Source organism: Dunckerocampus dactyliophorus, chromosome 21 (assembly GCF_027744805.1).
Source record: "Dunckerocampus dactyliophorus isolate RoL2022-P2 chromosome 21, RoL_Ddac_1.1, whole genome shotgun sequence".
In the NCBI taxonomy this organism is placed as follows: domain Eukaryota; kingdom Metazoa; phylum Chordata; class Actinopteri; order Syngnathiformes; family Syngnathidae; genus Dunckerocampus; species Dunckerocampus dactyliophorus.
In genome coordinates this window covers 13,960,622-13,980,466 of record NC_072839.1, presented here as the reverse complement: position 1 = coordinate 13,980,466, position 19,845 = coordinate 13,960,622, and the positions used below count along the sequence as shown (strand labels likewise).

The 19,845-nt window shown below is 42.9% G+C and overlaps 1 protein-coding gene across 1 annotated transcript in view; it reads left to right on the top strand.

The window, feature by feature from the left end:
- LOC129174290 (cadherin-6-like) overlaps window positions 1-19,845 on the top strand; it is a 402,680-nt gene that overhangs the window by 100,570 nt on the left and 282,265 nt on the right. The window contains exons 4-6 of the mRNA XM_054766133.1: window positions 11,478-11,602; window positions 12,816-12,964; window positions 13,107-13,318. The gene's annotated coding sequence lies outside the window, so the exon portion shown is untranslated. The remainder of the gene's footprint in view (window positions 1-11,477; window positions 11,603-12,815; window positions 12,965-13,106; window positions 13,319-19,845) is intronic.

Below are 19,845 nucleotides of genomic sequence, written 5' to 3'. Positions count from 1 at the left end.
ACTACTACTACTAGTACTACTACTACTACTACTACTATTACTACTACACTACTAATACTACAACACTACTAATACTACCACACTACTAATACTACTACTACACTACTACTACTACCACACTACTACTACACTACTATACTACTAATACTAACACTACAACACTATTACTACTACTACACTACACTACCACTACACTACTAATACTAATACTACTACACTACTACTACTAATACTAATACTACTAGTACTACTACTACACTACTACTACACTACTAGTACTACTACTACTACTACTACTATTACTACTACACTACTAATACTACAACACTACTAATACTACCACACTACTAATACTACTACACTACTAATACTACTACTACACTACTACTACTACCACACTACTACTACACTACTATACTACTAATACTAACACTACAACACTATTACTACTACTACACTACACTACCACTACACTACTAATACTAATACTACTACACTACTACACTACTACACTACTACTAATACTACTACTACTACACTACTACTACTAATACTACTACTACTACAACTGCTAATACTACTAATACTAATACTACTAATACTAATACTAATACTACACGACTACTACTACATTACTAATACTACTACACTACTACGACAACTACACTACTACGACTACTACTACACTACTACGACAACTACTACTACTAATACTACTACTACTACTACTAGTACTACACGACTGCTACTACATTACGACTATACTACTACTACTATACTACTACACTATACGACTACTACTACTACACGACTACTATATTACTGCTACTACTATACGACTACTACTACTATACGAATAATACTATTACACTTCTACAAACACTACTACTAGTACTACTACCACTACTACTACTACCACTACTGTTACTACTACACTACTACTATACTACTACTACAAAAGTAATACTACTACACTACTACAAACACTACTACTACTACTACTACTACTACTACAAACACTACTACACTACTTCTAGTACTACTACACTACTACTATACTACTATACTACACGACTACTACTACTAAACTACTAATACTACTACACTACTACAAACACTACTACTACTACACTACTACTACTACTACCACTATACTACTACTAGTACTACAACTACACTACTATACTACTACACTACACGACTACTACTACTAAACTACTCATACTCCTACACTACTACTACTACTACACGACTACTACTAAACTACTAATACTGCTACACTACTAATATTGCTACACTACTACTACTACACTACTACTACTACTACTACTACTACACGGCTACTACTACTACTGCTACTACTACTACTACTACTAATACTACTACTACTAAACTACTAATACTGCTACACTGCTAATACTACTACTACTACACTACTACTACTGCAACTACTACTATTACTAATAATCATGTAATTTTAGTTTTAACCTTTTTAATTACTTTTTTTCTATTCAGAAAAATAATAAAAATAAAACAAAAAAAAATTCACACAAAAATAATAAAATAAAGAATAATAGGAATTATATTTGGAAAAACCAAACATTCATTCACAAATGGTACATTCATTACAGATGGTACATTCATTCCAAATGGTACATTCGTTACAAATGGTACATTACAAATGGTACATTCGTTACAAATGGTACATTACAAATGGTACATTCATTCCAAATGGTACATTCATTCCAAATGGTACATTCGTTACAAATGGTACATTCCAAATGGTACATTCGTTACAAATGGTACATTACAAATGGTACATTCATTACAAATGGTACATTACAAATGGTACATTCATTACAGATGGTACATTCATTCCAAATGGTACATTCGTTACAAATGGTACATTACAAATGGTACATTCATTACAAATGGTACATTACAAATGGTCCATTACAAATGGTCCATTACAAATGGTCCATTACAAATGGTCCATTACAAATGGTCCATTACAAATGGTACATTACAAATGGTACATTCATTACAAATGGTACATTACAAATGGTACATTACAAATGGTACATTCATTACAAATGGTCCATTACAAATGGTACATTACAAATGGTCCATTCCAAATGGTACATTCCAAATGGTACATTCATTACAAATGGTTCATTACAAATGGTACATTCATTACAAATGGTACATTCATTCCAAATGGTACATTCGTTACAAATGGTACATTACAAATGGTACATTACAAATGGTACATTACAAATGGTACATTCGTTACAAATGGTACATTACAAATGGTACATTACAAATGGTACATTCATTCCAAATGGTACATTCGTTACAAATGGTACATTCGTTACAAATGGTACATTACAAATGGTACATTCGTTACAAATGGTACATTACAAATGGTACATTCATTACAAATGGTACATTACAAATGGTACATTACAAATGGTACATTCATTACAGATGGTACATTCATTCCAAATGGTACATTCGTTACAAATGGTACATTACAAATGGTACATTCATTACAAATGGTCCATTACAAATGGTCCATTACAAATGGTCCATTACAAATGGTACATTACAAATGGTACATTCATTACAAATGGTACATTACAAATGGTACATTACAAATGGTACATTCATTACAGATGGTACATTCATTCCAATTGGTACATTCGTTACAAATGGTACATTACAAATGGTACATTAATTACAAATGGTACATTACAAATGGTACATTCATTACAGATGGTACATTCATTCCAAATGGTACATTCGTTACAAATGGTACATTACAAATGGTACATTAATTACAAATGGTACATTACAAATGGTACATTCATTACAGATGGTACATTCATTCCAAATGGTACATTCGTTACAAATGGTACATTACAAATGGTCCATTACAAATGGTACATTACAAATGGTACATTCATTACAAATGGTACATTACAAATGGTACATTACAAATGGTACATTCATTACAAATGGTCCATTACAAATGGTCCATTCCAAATGGTACATTCCAAATGGTACATTCCAAATGGTACATTCATTACAAATGGTCCATTACAAATGGTTCATTACAAATGGTACATTCATTACAAATGGTACATTACAAATGGTACATTCATTACAAATGGTACACTCATTACAAATGGTACATTCATTACAAATGGTACATTACAAATGGTACATTCATTACAAATGGTACATTACAAATGGTACATTCGTTACAAATGGTACATTACAAATGGTACATTCGTTACAAATGGTACATTACAAATGGTACATTCATTACAAATGGTACACTCATTACAAATGGTACATTCATTACAAATGGTACATTACAAATGGTACATTCGTTACAAATGGTACATTCGTTACAAATGGTACATTCGTTACAAATGGTACATTACAAATGGTACATTCGTTACAAATGGTACATTCGTTACAAATGGTACATTACAAATGGTACATTACAAATGGTACATTCATTACAAATGGTACATTACAAATGGTACATTACAAATGGGACATTCATTACAAATGAGACATTCATTACAAATGGGACATTACAAATGGTACATTCATTACAAATGGGACATTCATTACAAATGGTACATTACAAATGGTACATTACAAATGGTACATTCATTACAAATGGTACATTACAAATGGTACATTCATTACAAATGGTACATTACAAATGGTACATTACAAATGGGACATTCATTACAAATGAGACATTCATTACAAATGGGACATTACAAATGGTACATTCATTACAAATGGGACATTCATTACAAATGGTACATTACAAATGGTACATTACAAATGGTACATTCATTACAAATGGTACATTACAAATGGTACATTCATTACAAATGGTACATTACAAATGGGACATTCATTACAAATGGTACATTACAAATGGTACATTACAAATGGGACATTCATTACAAATGGTACATTACAAATGGGACATTCATTACAAATGGTACATTACAAATGGTACATTCATTACAAATGGTACATTCATTACAAATGGTACATTCATTACAAATGGTACATTCATTACAAATGGTACATTCATTCCAAATGAGACATTCATTACAAATGGGACATTACAAATGGTACATTCATTACAAATGGTACATTCATTACAAATGGTACATTACAAATGGTACATTACAAATGGTACATTCATTACAAATGGTACATTACAAATGGTACATTCATTACAAATGGTACATTACAAATGGTACATTACAAATGGTACATTCATTACAAATGGTACATTACAAATGGTACATTACAAATGGGACATTCATTACAAATGGTACATTACAAATGGGACATTCATTACAAATGGTACATTACAAATGGTACATTCATTACAAATGGTACATTACAAATGGTACATTACAAATGGTACATTCATTACAAATGGTACATAGTTTTTGCTTTTGATTTCCCCGAAAAGTGCTGGTTTTCTCATTTCTCTTTCTAATCATTTCTTTTAGGGAAAATGAATTCCAAATAAAACAATTAGTTTAAAGTTCCAGAGCTGTGCTGCACTCTCAGAACCATTGTTGTAGTCCAAGTAAGGTGCCAGGGTGCAGCAGGAGTTACCGTATTACACGGCGTAAAGGAGCAGCAGTATTGGATGTACACTTCATATGCGTCCAACATAAACAACATTAACACAGACACTCGCTTCAGATCTGATGAATGATGACGACGATGACGATGATCTCTCCATCTTTATCCAACCCCCCCCGCTGTCCCATGGGGGCTAAATGAGAGAGCCATAGATCACCGCAGGCTTGCCAATAATTTCTATGCAAATGGGATGCCATCTATTAGCCTTTCGCGGGAGCCGTTTAGATTATTGGAAGAAACACAGCGACGCCCGCACCTGCTCTCCCCCCCGCCCCGCATCTCCAGGCCTGGCGTCATAAATCCTGCTTTTATGCACGCCACCTGGACACGTTTTAAGAGATTTATCCGCACATGTCACGCAACCTGACGCCGCGCTCGCGCTGCTCCACGGAAGTGTTGGAATTGGATCAGCAGAGCGCAACGTCTTCTCTCAGGCGCGCACCCACCGCAAGGCTCGGGGTCGCCTGGAAGGGGGCGCGCCGTCGGCCTCAAGTTATTTTGGCGGCAAACAGACTTTCATTCTTGCTAGTCTGCTGTTGGTTGTACTTGCGCTGTGTGCCGGCCAGGACTGGTGACCGACCCGACTGTAAGACGCGTCTCTGGCGTCCATTTACGAGCACGGAACCTCACTTGGTCAGAAGGGGCACTCAAACACCGCTTGAGACGCTTCATGAAGGACAAACTCCTCCCTCGTGGACGGGAGGCCGCCTCTGACCTGCCCCCAGCTGGATTAGCCTGCCCTGTGTACGTCCACCCAGCAGGCTTCGCTACGCGTGCTAAAATACAGCCCGGGGTTGTGCCAGCTGCTGAGAAACATGAACGTGCGACCTGTCTTCAGTCGTCTGTGCCGTGTCCAACAGTCGAACCTCGCTCTTCCTCGGCCCCGCTTTTCGGATTGTTTGGTTTCCTCCAAAATGTTGCGTGTTTCATGCTGCACGTAACAAACGCCACCCTTTGCCTGCGCTGTCCATCACCAAGCAAAGCACGCGACGCGTTGTTGGCTCTTCGGCTGTTTCCATTGGGCAAAATGGCCTCTCTTTCACACGCTTCCATTTTGGAGGGAAAAAGCAAGGAGCAGTGTGCATTCCAAGTGCGGGAGACTTTTCATCTTTTTTCTTTTTAGCATCAGCAAAAGAAAAAAGGGAAGAAAAAAACAAAGCGCTATCCTTGAATTATCTGTGCCACTGCAGCGATTCATTAAAACAAATCAATTTCCCCCGTTAAAGAGCCTCTTAGTGTGGCGGGGACAGGAAGTTAAAGCTATCCGTGGCGCTGATTAAAAGAGCAGCGTTTGCGTGGCGTTGTGCGGCGCCGACATCTCCATTTGAATTCCGACAGACTCGCAAAGCGGCGGCGAGCATCAGGAGGGAGGCGTTTCAACTCAAGGCCGCTTTGTAATCTTAACGGCCGCTCGTTTGTTGTGCTGCCGTCACCCGGCAGCTTCCGATCGCAGCCCCGCGTTCCCTGCCTTCTTCAAACGGCTCGGGTTGACTAATTGTCAAGTCATAAATGAGAGCCCTCTTTCTTCTCCTCACCGAAGTCGACGCCCGACTGCGGAGCATTTGCGCGTTTATGCTTGAAAAATGGCCGAATAAATGAGCGTGGCGCACGGCTCATTGAGCGGATCCGTGGCGGTTCCAGCGGGAGTACGTTTCCTCTTGTGTTGGCCGACTTCCAGCGACGTCTGCTCCATCAAGCAGCTCCAATCCAGACGGATGTTAGTGACATATTCATCGCTCGCCCCGTCGCCCCGTGGAACGTTCACAGCTGCCGCGGCCGCGAGGACACCCGTCCCACCGAAATGTAGCACTTCACCCTTTACCCGATTAGCCTTGGAGCGATACAGTGAAACTAGAGCAACAAGTTGAAATGTGAATGGAAATCAATGCGCTTTGTCACCTGGTGGGTCATCTGGTACCGGGCCGGGGGTCATCTGGTACCGGGCCAAACAGAAAGAAAAAATAATTCCCATTATTTCATTTTTTTAATGTTTTATTTTGAAAAGTGGCCGGATTCTGTGTTACATCCGTGTCACTTGACGCATGTCCATTGTGCGAGTGCTAACTTTCTCTCATGCCGCACAGATAGACTACTACTGTATTTTTACCATTTTTCTTTCAAATCTATTTGGTCTCAAATGCTGATACTATGTGGGAATGCATAAAGGTAAGTTTTGATGACTTATTGAGTGCTAATGTGCACATTTGTCTCAAGTTAATTCATGCTAGCACACTGGCTTCTACCACACAGGTCAAACAGCGATGTCATAATCTCTCTGGAAAAACTTGGACTGGTGGATGGTGGGTTGGCATTCATTTTGTGCTTTTAATTTGATGTTATTCGTGTTTTAGTTTGACACAACACATAATAAATAAGATAAATTAGATCGCTAGAATGTAACTTGACTTCAAAGACAAATGGCGAAGGCTAACAGACGACGCGTGCCGGCCTGCTAGCCAAGTAGCAAGAAGCTAACCCTACAAGCTTACGTTTGACATTGAAAACAACCTTCTGAACGTCGTCTTCTACACAAAAACGTAAAACAATTGGTATCAACGAAAGAAGAGAAATATGACCTCGGGGGGGGGGTGTTAGCTAAAAGGCTGGTGTGCGCGGACAACAACGCTGGAAGCTTTCAGCATTTCTGTACGTGGAATCGCGTTGTGGAACGGATTGAGCGAGTAAGGAACTTAATGCACTTAAACGAGTGATTTTAAGGAAAAGTACAAGCAGTTGATGTTCACAAAATACAAAGTACAAGAGAAGTACTGTGTACTTGCAGTACTCCATCTAACCACTACTACACTTATATGCAACTCTTTGGCTAGCTAGGTAGCGGCTAGCACTGCTATCTGTACTCCTTCTTGTCAACAGCAGAAGCATAAGAAGCACAGCAGTCCTTTCCAAGTCCTTTCAGCCGTGGAGTCTTCCAGCAGCTAACAATCCTCATCCTTTCTATTTGACTTGGCGCTAGCGAGCTACGGTCGCTTTCCTTACCGTGCCTTTGTGATCTTTGTGCAGCAGCAGAGCGTCTCTTGTGTGGGAAGACGCTTTTAGAAAGCAGCCCGGCCATTACAAGCATCACTTCAGCCAGCGTCACAGCGTCACAGCGTCGGTAATCACGGCGCCAAAGAGCCTGATGTGACTTTGGAAAAGGCTGAGGCGTGTTTTGTTTGTGTGTCATCGTCCCACACGTCAGAGACGGATAACGATACACAACCCCGAGCAGCAAATGCGCCCTCTAGTGGCTGCCGTGTCCAGGTCACGCCTCAAAGTGCCGTCGTACTCGCAAAGGTCACCCGGCAATAAAACAGCGATGGACGCTGCTTTTACTTTGTTTCCGTGCCCCGAGTCCTCACGGCGTCCCGCAGAGTGAGTCTCACTGCGATACTGAAGCCTGAGAAGCCCAAAGTGATGAGAGAGCTGGTTTGGTGCCGCAGGGATCCAACGTGGAGCCAGTTTGCGTCTACACGCGCTCATTGACACCGGCTGCTTCAAAGTGTGCTGCGTGACACAAAGGGAAGTGCTTCTTCCTCCAGAACGTCGCCTGGCTGCTCAATCACTTCACTCCTTGCATATTTGACTCTTTTGGATGATCGCGATTGAATATTTCACATCTTCTGCCTTTCTGTTCTCATTCACATGCAGTCAAAGCAGCTAGCAGCTGGTTAGCATACCCGTCATCATTCAGTCATCAAGCTGGGCGAGGTAGCGTCTAGCTGTCTAGCTAGCAGATTAGCTAATGATAAGAGATATGCCTGCTAGCACACGCATTTAGCTTCTTTACCTAGCGATTGTGCTAATTAGCCATTTGGCATTTGGTAACTGTTAGCATATCCATCGTGTGTTAGCATTGCTATGTAGAAAGGTGTGTTGTATACGTTGTGTTGTGGTGTAATTAGCAGGGTATGGGATGAGGTGCAGCACGTCGCCATGGTAACAGTAAACAGCCTCTGCATGATGGAGACGTGCAGAAGGAGCAAGGAGGCTAATCTGCCAAAGAGAGGACCCCCTCCCTGCCGTATGAGTGGGAGTAAGGATGGAGGATGAAGGGGGGGTTGTTTGACTTTTTTCTGCTGCCCACCTTGGCACACCACCGCCTTGTCTTCACATCACAGCTTTGCCTCCGACTGCTGGCTGGTGAGGCGTCCAAGTGGCTGGAGGAGATAAGGCGGCCAGGGAGGGGGGACGCCAGGAAGCTGAGGCCTTTGATTACCAACACCGTGTTTGCTCCACCCCCACCCACCCCAGCTGCTCCGTCCAGCCCGGGCGCCTCCGTGTGTTGCCCGAGTCGGTCGGCCATGTTGGCTAACATCGGTGCTGTAAATTACTGCGACGTTTAATCTGCGTTTTCCATCGCTGCAATGTCGCACGCGTGCAGCAGGCGGCGACTCCCCCGCGTCCGACATCGCTTCCACTTTGTCGCTTATCTAACCGCAGCCAGGACCCGCCCGGCGCGGAACACCGACCCCCGGGAGAACAAGCAGAAATGACGCCGTTGTCGTTAGCGTGGCAGCTGTTGCGTTTGATATTTGACATAACGCTTGTTTTTCATGCTTACTCGTCCTTCTTGAAATGTCTTCCACTGCACGCCACTTCTCACCGCACCGCTGCAAGCATGCATCACGCAACACTACTGCACGTGCATTGAATGGCTCTCAAAGTACCAGGATGTCCTCTGAAATTAAATATGGAAAAAGGTGGGAGGGGGGGTTCAGGTGGCGGGAAAATAATGAAGGGTCATGTTAGCGGCGTGATGAAATATATCAGGGTCATCCGTCTTGGCTGCCTCTCGAGGTTATTATATCCATCGAGTTCACTCATTAGCCTGTGATGCTAGTTTAGTTAGCATATCTTATACTGTATGTATCTTGTTAGAGGCTAATTAGCATATACAACAGTTGTCTATGGAGCTTCCTAGTGTGGCTGGTTAGCATATTTACTGTAAGTATATAAACAACCATGATAAATTCAGCTAAATAGCTAATTTAGTTGATCAGCCTTTGAAGCTAGTTAGTGTATGTATATTTAGCTAATCGTCCTGTGACATTAGTTAGCATACAGCATCTATACCGGTTAGCACATCTCTGACTAGCTGATGCAGTTAGCTAGCATATTTATCCATATAGCTATCACACTTTTTGGCTAATTTAATACGATTGAAGCTAGTTATTGTATATCTATTTATCATCGGTCACATTTGCATATTTATCCATATTTCTATCAAACTACCTAGCTAATTAGCTAGAGAGGCTAGTTATCAGCTATCCATCTATTTAGCTAAAGCATCTATCAAGTTGACAAATGAGCTTTAATGTATCTCTTTTGAGACGGCTATTGCATCTATCGGTGTATCTATGTAGGATTTATTTCATTGTTTAGCTTCATTTGGCTAATTAGCAGATTAGGCTGGTTTACATTTGAATGAAGGTGGCCTGACTAGTCCATGTGATTTGATTTATTTCCTGTGGTTTTACCTGTGAGCTCCGAGTGAATTTGTACATTTTTAAAGCTCTCCAAATATTTCAAAAGAAATGTCAGAGTAGCTTCCAGCTGTGGTCCCATTTAGCGTCAGACTCTTGCAGGAGTTCCAGTGGACTTCTTTAGCTGGAGCATTAGCATTTCTTCTTAAAAGCATCTTGCCACTGGCCTTTGATGCCTCAAGCTATTTTGCCCTGTGGGGGACATTTTTATTTCTTTTGTTCTTGGAACTCTTAAATCCTCGTACCCACTTTCTGGTTGAAAAGGTCACTACCAATCCCAACATGCGGAGGAGCCTTCTGGCCGTGTCCGGCTCGTCTAATGATCCCGAGCTACGGGGCACGGACCGTGTTTTTGCGCTCGTGCCTTTTGCTCCTTAGTTGCTCTTCATGAGGAAGCCATGCGCACAAACAAGCAATGGAGGCAGGAAGTGGTAGCAAACTAGCAAAGCTAGCGTGCGCTTCGTGCAATTCCTCCCTGTTTGCCCGAGGACGCCCGCAGGACAAAGTTGGGGTTTAAGGTAAAGATTGATTTAAAAGTGATGTGTTGGCATAACGATGAAGCGCTAACTAATTGTACGACTATCAGTCCTCACAGTGATTGGCTAGGTGCTATCTGGCTAGCTTGTCACGCTAGTTAGCACGACTTTCCATTCAGTTTGCTGCCTTAACGCGGATAATTGGCTAGTGAGGCCAGCTAGCATATGGAGCTATCACTCATCTACATCAGGGGTGTCCAAAGTGCGGTCCAGGGGCCATTTGTGGCACATTCTAAAATTTAACGAAAGAAGAAAACTTAGAAGTAGATCTAAAAAGCAGAAGTTGCAATTTTACAAGAACATTTTAGGAGGGAATTGACATCGTTTTAGTAGCATAGCATGTTTTTAAAGTCGCAGTAAGATGGAATTTTTGGAAAATGAAGTTGTGGGAAAAGTTATAATACACAAAGTCAAAATATAGGAGTAAAGTTAGAATTATGAAATATGTATAAACATATAAAAGTTGAAATAATTGTAAAATAAAATAAAAAACTGTAATTTTATGACAAAGTAAAAATATTATGAGGAAAAAGGCGTATTCTATCGAGAAAAAATTAAAATTTTACGTAAACACCACGAGGACAAACACATTTTAGTAGCACAGATATATATTTTTTTAAGTCGTAATGTTTCGAGAATAAAAATTACATTTTTGAAAAATGTGTTTGGGGAAAAAGTGATGATTCAAGGTGAATGCACCAAGACGAAGAGTCAAGTTGAAATATTTCGTGTGAAAGAGGAGTCATCTGCGCCTCCTTTGCAGGACAAACACTGGATGCTGCACCGAGCTGTCCTATCTGGTCTGGCTGCTGCCCCCCTGAGCAATCCCGTTGTTTGATTGGATGCCCTGAGAATGCTGGTGGTCTTCTCCTGCACGCCATCACTAAGGTGAGATGCCCTTTTTAAAACATGCGCTCAAAAGATGGGAAACATTTGCATCCCAAAAATGCCTTCTCAAAAAAGTCGCACCTCATAAAGCGCTCGGCGTTCTACATCGGCCTCCCGCCGCATCGCCGCGTGCCGTCGCCTGCGTTCATGTGAATGTGACCGAGACGCTGTGGAGCGCACACGTAAGCAAGATGGCCGCGGCGCTCCCCAGATGCCGTCACGAGCGCACAGGCGACGGGGCGTTTTGTGAGGTCTGATTCGCGCCGCTGGGATTCAGTGTGTCGATGTTTGGGACGCTTTCCTCAAGTGTCCGCAGCTGCTAAGCGGAACTGCCTTCTTCATCACGCAAGTCTGACCAGAACTGGGCTGAGCAGACCGAGTGGGGGGGCAAGTCCCTGTTATTGCACTACACTGCTGACGGGCACGTCACATGACCTCATGTCAAAAAGTCCCAACCGTGCCTTTAATGGCTGGCGACGGTGCTGCGGGCCGCTCGCTGTTTGCCCGTTAAGAAACCGTCCGCACGCTTTTTGGGCAGCCTTTTAAACACGTTGACAGCACATCCTGACCTTTTTTACTTCCTGCAATGACAGGGGGGTTCATACTCAGGAAGTCATACAGGATGCTTGGGGAGAAGAAAAAACACAACAATTTGTCACACCTGCCAGCTGCAGAAACCTCATTTGACACGTCCGTCGGTAAAAGTGCTAAATTACGGTGGCAAACTTCTACACGTCACGTCGGCCACATCCACTCAAGCTGACATTTCTTTGCAATGCAATTTAGCAAAGGTGGAGGATGGCTCGCGTGGATGGGAGGCTGTTGTCAGGCGTCTAATGAAGGCAGCCATGTTAGCGGCTGATGAATATGAGCAGATGCCAGCATGTGATTGGCCACACTTTCCATCAATGTCAGCGTCTACCTGTGACCGCTCAAAGCAAATACGCCAGTCGGTCACTGCAGCTCCACGCCAAAGCAATCTGTGTCATAGCATCTGTCATTGGGACACTGGGATTGTGGGGGGAGGCTTCCTCTGTTTAGGATTATTTTACAGTCCCGCCTGACACGTATAAACATCCGTGCTTTTCTCACGCTACTCCCGCCCCGCCCCGCCCCGCCCCGCCCTTTCACTTTGCCCGCTAGTCAGCAATGTCTCCACTTCATCAGTAGTTGCAAAAAGTGTTTATTGTGTTTCTCTTGTCTTCTTTGGGAGCCTTTAAACGCTGCATGGAGTCATCTTGTGCTTCCGCTTGCCGCTTGCATCCACGAAGCTGTTACACCTCGCATGGGGGAAATACATCCATCCAGCCGTCCATCCGTCCGTCCATGCCGGAGCCTATCCCAGCTGACGTGGGGCAACAGGTGGGGTACAGCCTGGACTGGTGGCCAGCCAATGGCAGGGCACATATAGACACACAACCGATCACGCTCACATTCATACCTATGGACCATTTAGAGACGCCAATGAAGCTAACCTGCATGTTTTTGGGATGTGGGAGGAAAGCGGAGTACCGGAGAAAACCCACGCAGGCACGGGGGGAACATGAAGACTCCACACGGAGACGCCCACCAGAGATTCGAACCCAGGTCTTCCCGATCTCCTGACCGTGTGGCCTGTGTGCTAACCGCTCATCCACCGTGCGGCGCATCGTGGAACTCAAGACGAGAAAAGATCCACAAAGTCGGGCCTTAAAGGCGCGTTTACAAGCACCAAAGGTGAGACACCTTTGTCACCTCCTTCACTTGCTCGCTTCACTTTTTAGAGAACGACCACTTTTGGAGTCAGCTCCAGACGTAAGAGCTGTAACTCTGATCATCAAACTTCAATACACTTCTGCTAAATTTCCACCAAAGGAAAAAAAAAAGGCTTTGCTACACATCTTAAAACGCCACCCAGAGCTCTGCTAACTACCCTTTCATTTGCTTCAGACGTGGGGGCTAACCTAGCGTAATGTTGCTGTTAAAATGTGAGTGTAATGTTAGCACGTTAGCACACAGCTATGCTGGTGTTGCTAGCGTTGGGGTCATCGTGTCCCACTCCTGAATGTTACGTTGTTGTATGACGTAAGTCACATCTATTAGCTTAGCTTGTTGAAAAGGACGGTAATATGGGACTTTAAAAATGTCTTATTTTTAATGGCATAAGAGGACGTCACAGGTGGCACGGTGGACTCCTTTGAGAGTGCAGCACCTTGTCTACACAAAGAATGTAAAGTATGTAAATGCCAGGCAAGAGTCCGAAGGTCTGGTCTTCATGTCCCGTTTGCAGCCGCAGCGCAAACATGCTGACATTTGAAGAAGAAACACCTTCTGACTTTTCTGTCTCTTTTATTTTTTTAATTCTCTGTCAAGGTAACCTTTACTTTAAGTCTTCCTCGCATGAAACATCCAGACTGGACCTCCCTCCGCTGAATACCACTGACAAAATGATGGTGTTTGGTCAAATGTGCCATTTTTAGTGCGTCATTGAGTAGATTTACCTTCCGTTCCATCGTGCCGCTTTATTTACCGCAGCTGCATCGTGACCCTGACAGCTGCAGTTATGATACACGCCGCTGTGCGTCACGTAGTGTACTGTAGCCTGGCTGTCATGATCATTAACATATTCCACCATTGATTAGTTGTCACTTCCTTCCCCAGACCACGCGTGATGCAAACCGGCCGCATGGAAGCCCATTTAATTAGCCTTTAGTAAACACACATCGAGGAAACTTACGGCGCCAAACAATTCAGAGTGTCTGTCTCATCACGAGGAAATCTCTAAATAGCTTAATGATAATAACCTTACATTAACACAAAATCAAGCATTAAGCAGATTTAGGCTAACGTTAGGCCAACATCTGGCTAATATGCTAGCATTAAGCTAAAATCAGGCCAACCTAATGTTAATATTGGAGCAACATCAGGAGAATAGGCTAACATTAGTCCAAGATAAGGCTATCATCATGCTAGCATAGGAGGCTAATATCAGGCAACAAATAGGCTAACACAGAGCAACCGTCTGGCCAACATTAACATTAATCCAAGATAAGGCCAATATGAGGGCTAATATGATTAGGATCAAATCAGGCCCCCCTCCTGTTCACATGAAGGTAAAGTCAGGTGAATAATCTGCTAACATTAGTCCAACATTGGGCTTTCCTCATGCTGCATATGCTAACATTAAGTTCAACTTTGGTGAGCATCAGGTTATCATTGTTTTAACATCATGCTAAGATCATGCTAACATCGCGCTACTGGAAAAAAGTGAAATTATGCCAAAAAATGTTGTCTATTTTCTGGTAGACTGCAGTGGAAAGTATTGTATAAGCACTACAGTATAATACAAACCTTGTACAATGTTTGTACAAGCATGTTCTACTTGTGTCATTTCTTACTAAGATATTTTGTTGTCATGGTGCACAGCAGACGGGTCACGTGAAATCACAAACTTGCACGTCTGCGAATTCTGTTTTTCATGAATCAAAATAAGTCCCACTGTCCCCCCGTCGTTAGCCATTTGACCTCTTCCAAGGCCAGATATTGGAGAACTGTTTTGGGCGGTGCTGGCAGATGGGAAATGACACATTATCATAGCAGAAGATGAAAATGAGCCTATTTTGAGGAAAAATATAACACGTACCCGATTTGACGTTGCTCAGGACCATCTGCTACAGTAACGCATTACCACAGACCGTGTATAATGTAGCCCGCAATGCAGTTTTACCTTTAAATAAGCTAACCTCTGTACGTCTGACAACACTGCTTTTGGTCCGCAGACAAAACACTTAATGGTCCTAGCATTCCTGCCAAAAGAATCATCATAATCCTCGTGTCTCTGCTGTTCTTAAGATAAACGCGTGATGTGGCTGTTCCAGGAGCCCAGTAGGTCGAGTTTAAGCCGCACACAATAAATAATGCATCATCTCCCCATCATTCAAGGCAGCCAATCACATTAGGCGCTAACAAGGCCAGCAAAGGGAACAGGTGAGGCGCGTGCGGATCAATTTGCTGCTCGAAAATCAAAAACGTCAACTGACCAGCTGAGGCTCGCGCTCGTGGAAACACAGGGAGACTGACAGCTGACAGCTAGCAGCGCCCACTCGACCTTCGACCTCGGGCGTCTGGCGAGTATTTCTGGTTTTGGTGACGGGTAGCTCAGTCGTTTGTTTTGTTCAAGACTAGAATGTTTTGTCGTAGCGAGCTAGCAAAGTCCTTTGTGAGGATGCCATTATTCTTACACGGCAACACCATGATGCTTTCTTCCTGAATGATAGCGTAGCAATAGCATGGGTCCAGCATTAAGCTTCAGGTTCAGACAAAATCAGGCGAAGAGGCAAGCACAGCACAACCCTGGGCAAAACATCAGGACCGTGGCTGACGAATACAGGCTAATTCAGGCTAACATCAGGCTAATACAGGCTAATTCAGGCTAACATCAGGCCAATGTCAGGGAGACCTGACAGTTCCCACACAACCTCAGTGGAGGGTGGAACACTTATTCGCTTTGTTCAAGTGTTGATGATTGTGTTGTAGCTAGCTGGCAAATTCCTTTGTGCAACAAAAGGCTGTCAGCTAAGAGTCCTATCAAACATATTCATGCATCAAAAAGCAGCACATTTCTGTGTGGTAGCACTTTATTACCGTCATCAAGGCAGCGTGCACATTCTTACAATACACATATTTACGCTTATTATTTTTTACCGCATACCTCCACGTAATAATGGCAATAATTTATTATGTTTTATTTCTGGGCGACGTCTGAAGGTAATGAGCGACACGACTGATTGATCATGTCTGCTTTATACTGTGCTTTCACAGATACCGCTGTTATTTTTACCACATTGGAGCAGATAAACAGTGACTGTAAATGTATAGCACGTACCCCACATCTACTGCTTCATCATATTCAAAGGGTGTATTGTGGACTTGATGTACTACTCCCCAAATAAGGTACTTTTAGCGCTGCTCACGTACTGTTTTGCATAATGAGTCCAACCTACTGTATGTACACAAGCGCAGCAGCAACTTGATGGTAATAAAGTGCAGCCAAATGGTATAGCAGACATGACTACTACTATGGTAAATACTGGCAATACAAATACTAATCATGAAATATACAGAAATAATACAAATAAATTCATCAATAATACACAAAAGTAATCCAACCTAACTTTCCCAAAACCAAAAATGTTGATTTGTGCTTTTTAAAATGAGATCATCTTGTCCACACAATTAAACTGTGCTTTGGTTACTTCATATATTTGTGTTTAACGGACATCAGCTTGTATGTGTTATATTTTGGGTGTTTTGAGAAGCAAAATGCAAACAAGCTGTGTGAAAAAGAACTTGAGTTTGACGTAACATGAGGCCTTCCCGAGGTGTAGGGAGCCTTAGGTGTAATCTAAGGCTGTATTTATTGGTGTATTCCCCCCCAAAAAAAGAAAGAAAAAAAACATGAATGGTAGTTTGGCAACATCACGATGCTGTGCCATTCATAAGAATGCAATTTTAAACGATGCAGATTCAACATTTGACATTGACATTTACGGGTGATGTGTGAGCATGTGGGGTAAAAACAAAATCTGGAACCACGTATCTGAATCTGGATCGGATCCAGCAATTTGGCATGTGTGAACGTCCCTTTTAGCGTGTTTAGACAGTTGTTGTGACCATCCTACCCCGGCTGTCGGTGTCCATTGGCAGCAAAAGAACGATTCCGCCCTCGTATATGTGGATGGGCCGTGTGCCCGGAGTATGAAGAGTCCTGACCTGACTGTTTAAAGGTCACCACGCCGCCTACTGGCGTTGTTACCAAGCCAAAGCCCCTAAAGTGAAACCAAAGGCGGCGACCGCAGCTCATGCCTTGGCAGCCGCATCCTCTTCTGCGCCGCCAAGACGGCGAGTCAACAGTATCACCGAGCAGCGGCGCCGGGAGCCTGGCTGACAAGAGCAGAAGATTTAATACGATTAGCATCACCACGTTTCCCGAGGACACTTCCTTTTGTCGCCGAAGTGAACTTGCGGCGCGTTTCCTCGACATGCCAAAACACAAGCTGCTGTTTAGCTCGGCCTTCATTAGCGGCGGGCCTGCGGCCAAAACATCGGCAAAGATAGCGGCCATTGTTTCATGATGCTAATTGGTAGCCAGCGGGCTTCGTGGCTGCGGGAAGGTGGATTTGCGCCACCATTTGTGTTTTTCTAGCACAATTGATGGCAGAGGTGATTCACAATTAAAGCCATCCTTATCCGCCTATTAGGATCGCTGCTGCTGTTTTATCCTCCATGCGTCAACAAGCACCTCCACTGCAGCGTTTTACACTCCCTTCATTGACTGATCCTCTTCCAGCTGTGAGTCGAGACTGTTTTCCTTGACAGACGTTCACAGCGTGGGTCTGCTTCCTGTTGGTGAGACTCAACTTTCACATTTCTCGCAGCGAGGGAAGAGTGGTTGTTTAAAACTCGCCAAAACAATGACTGGATAGTAAATGTAGTGGGTTTTTTTTGGTATATTAGATGCTGTTATACTTTGACAGGGTTCGACTGTCACCTGCAGTTCTCCCAAGGGTCACCTGACTACAGGTTGGCCACTTCCTAGGCGTTGACCAACGCTCCCTCTTCCTAATTGATGGTGTCCTCGGCCCGTTTTTTCAGTCGACTCTTTGTCGATCGTCCCGATGTTGTTGGCGTTGTCCCAGACCAGGATGTGCTTATTTTTTATTTGGTCACTGACCCGACACGACTGATTTAACGTTTCTTGCTGTGCTTTTTGTTTTTGGCTTCTTGTGAGTTTTCGTGTTGTTTTCTTTTTGATATACTTCTCTCGTTGTGGAGTATATGCCCACCATTTCAAGGACAATCAGGCTTCACTACACATCTTAAAGTAAAGCTCTGCCAGCTATGCGTTAACTACCAAGGTGGGAGCTGTAAGTGCAATCATTTTGCTTTTTTTTTTTTTCCAGCGAATATTCTAACATAGCATGACGTTGCTGTTAAAATGTGAGTGGAATGTTAGCACTTTAGCATCTATTACGTCAAGAGTTACAGTGTAGATGTGAAAGGTGGATAAAAAGCATGTTTTTGGAGACACACACTTTGCCAAATCCTAGAAGCAAAGTCGATCATTTTGAAGGTTTACTCCTGCTGTGCCTTCATGCTGCAGCCCACAATGGAGGCGCCATAGGAGGTTGGTGGGGAAGTCAGCCTGGGAGCAGCGCTGCCAAACTTGTGCCACCCACGGGACAGAGGTGTTATTAATGTAATATAACACATGAAGCAGCGTGGGTGTTGCCTCCCTCTGTATTCTCAAACGATCCGCAAACTTTGTTGATGGTCTCCAGGGTAAAAAAAAAAAAAAAAAGCCTCTTCCTACAATAATATGTTCCACGCTGACAAATGCAGCGACCCCCTGCGACTCTGCCTTCTGACGAGCGCGTCTATTTATTCGTCGCCGTGATTCTATCCACTTCCTGCTTTCATCAGCCGAGTGTGTCAGTGCTGTGTTGTTGCTGTTGGACTTAGCAAGCCTTTGATGGCATCGCCGCTATTTGCTTGTCACATTAATCGCTTATTTATGATCGCCACAACGTCTTTTGAAAACACATTTGACTGGCTTTGTTTTGTGAAGGCATTCGCTCACAATCGTGTTTTTAGCATTTAGACTTCAAGCGAATTGGTGTGGATATAAAACCCTCCTGGGAATGAATCCTTACAAACCATTTTGGATTCTTGGTCTGTAAATGTTGTACGTACGGTATGTTGTATGTTGTATGTTGTACGTACGGTATGTTGTATGTTGTATGTTGTACATACGGTATGTTGTATGTTGTACGTGCGGTATGTTGTATGTTGTACGTACGGTATGTTGTATGTTGTACGTACGGCATGTTGTATGTTGTACATACGGTATGTTGTACGTACGGTATGTTGTATGTTGTATGTTGTACATACGGTATGTTGTATGTTGTACGTGCGGTATGTTGTATGTTGTACGTACGGTATGTTGTACATACGGTATGTTGTATGTTGTACGTACGGTATGTTGTATGTTGTACGTACGGTATGTTGTACGTACGGTATGTTGTATGTTGTACGTACGGTATGTTGTATGTTGTACATACGGTATGTTGTATGTTGTACATACGGTATGTTGTATGTTGTACGTACGGTATGTTGTATGTTGTACGTACGGTATGTTGTATGTTGTACGTACGGCATGTTGTATGTTGTACATACGGTATGTTGTACGTACGGTATGTTGTATG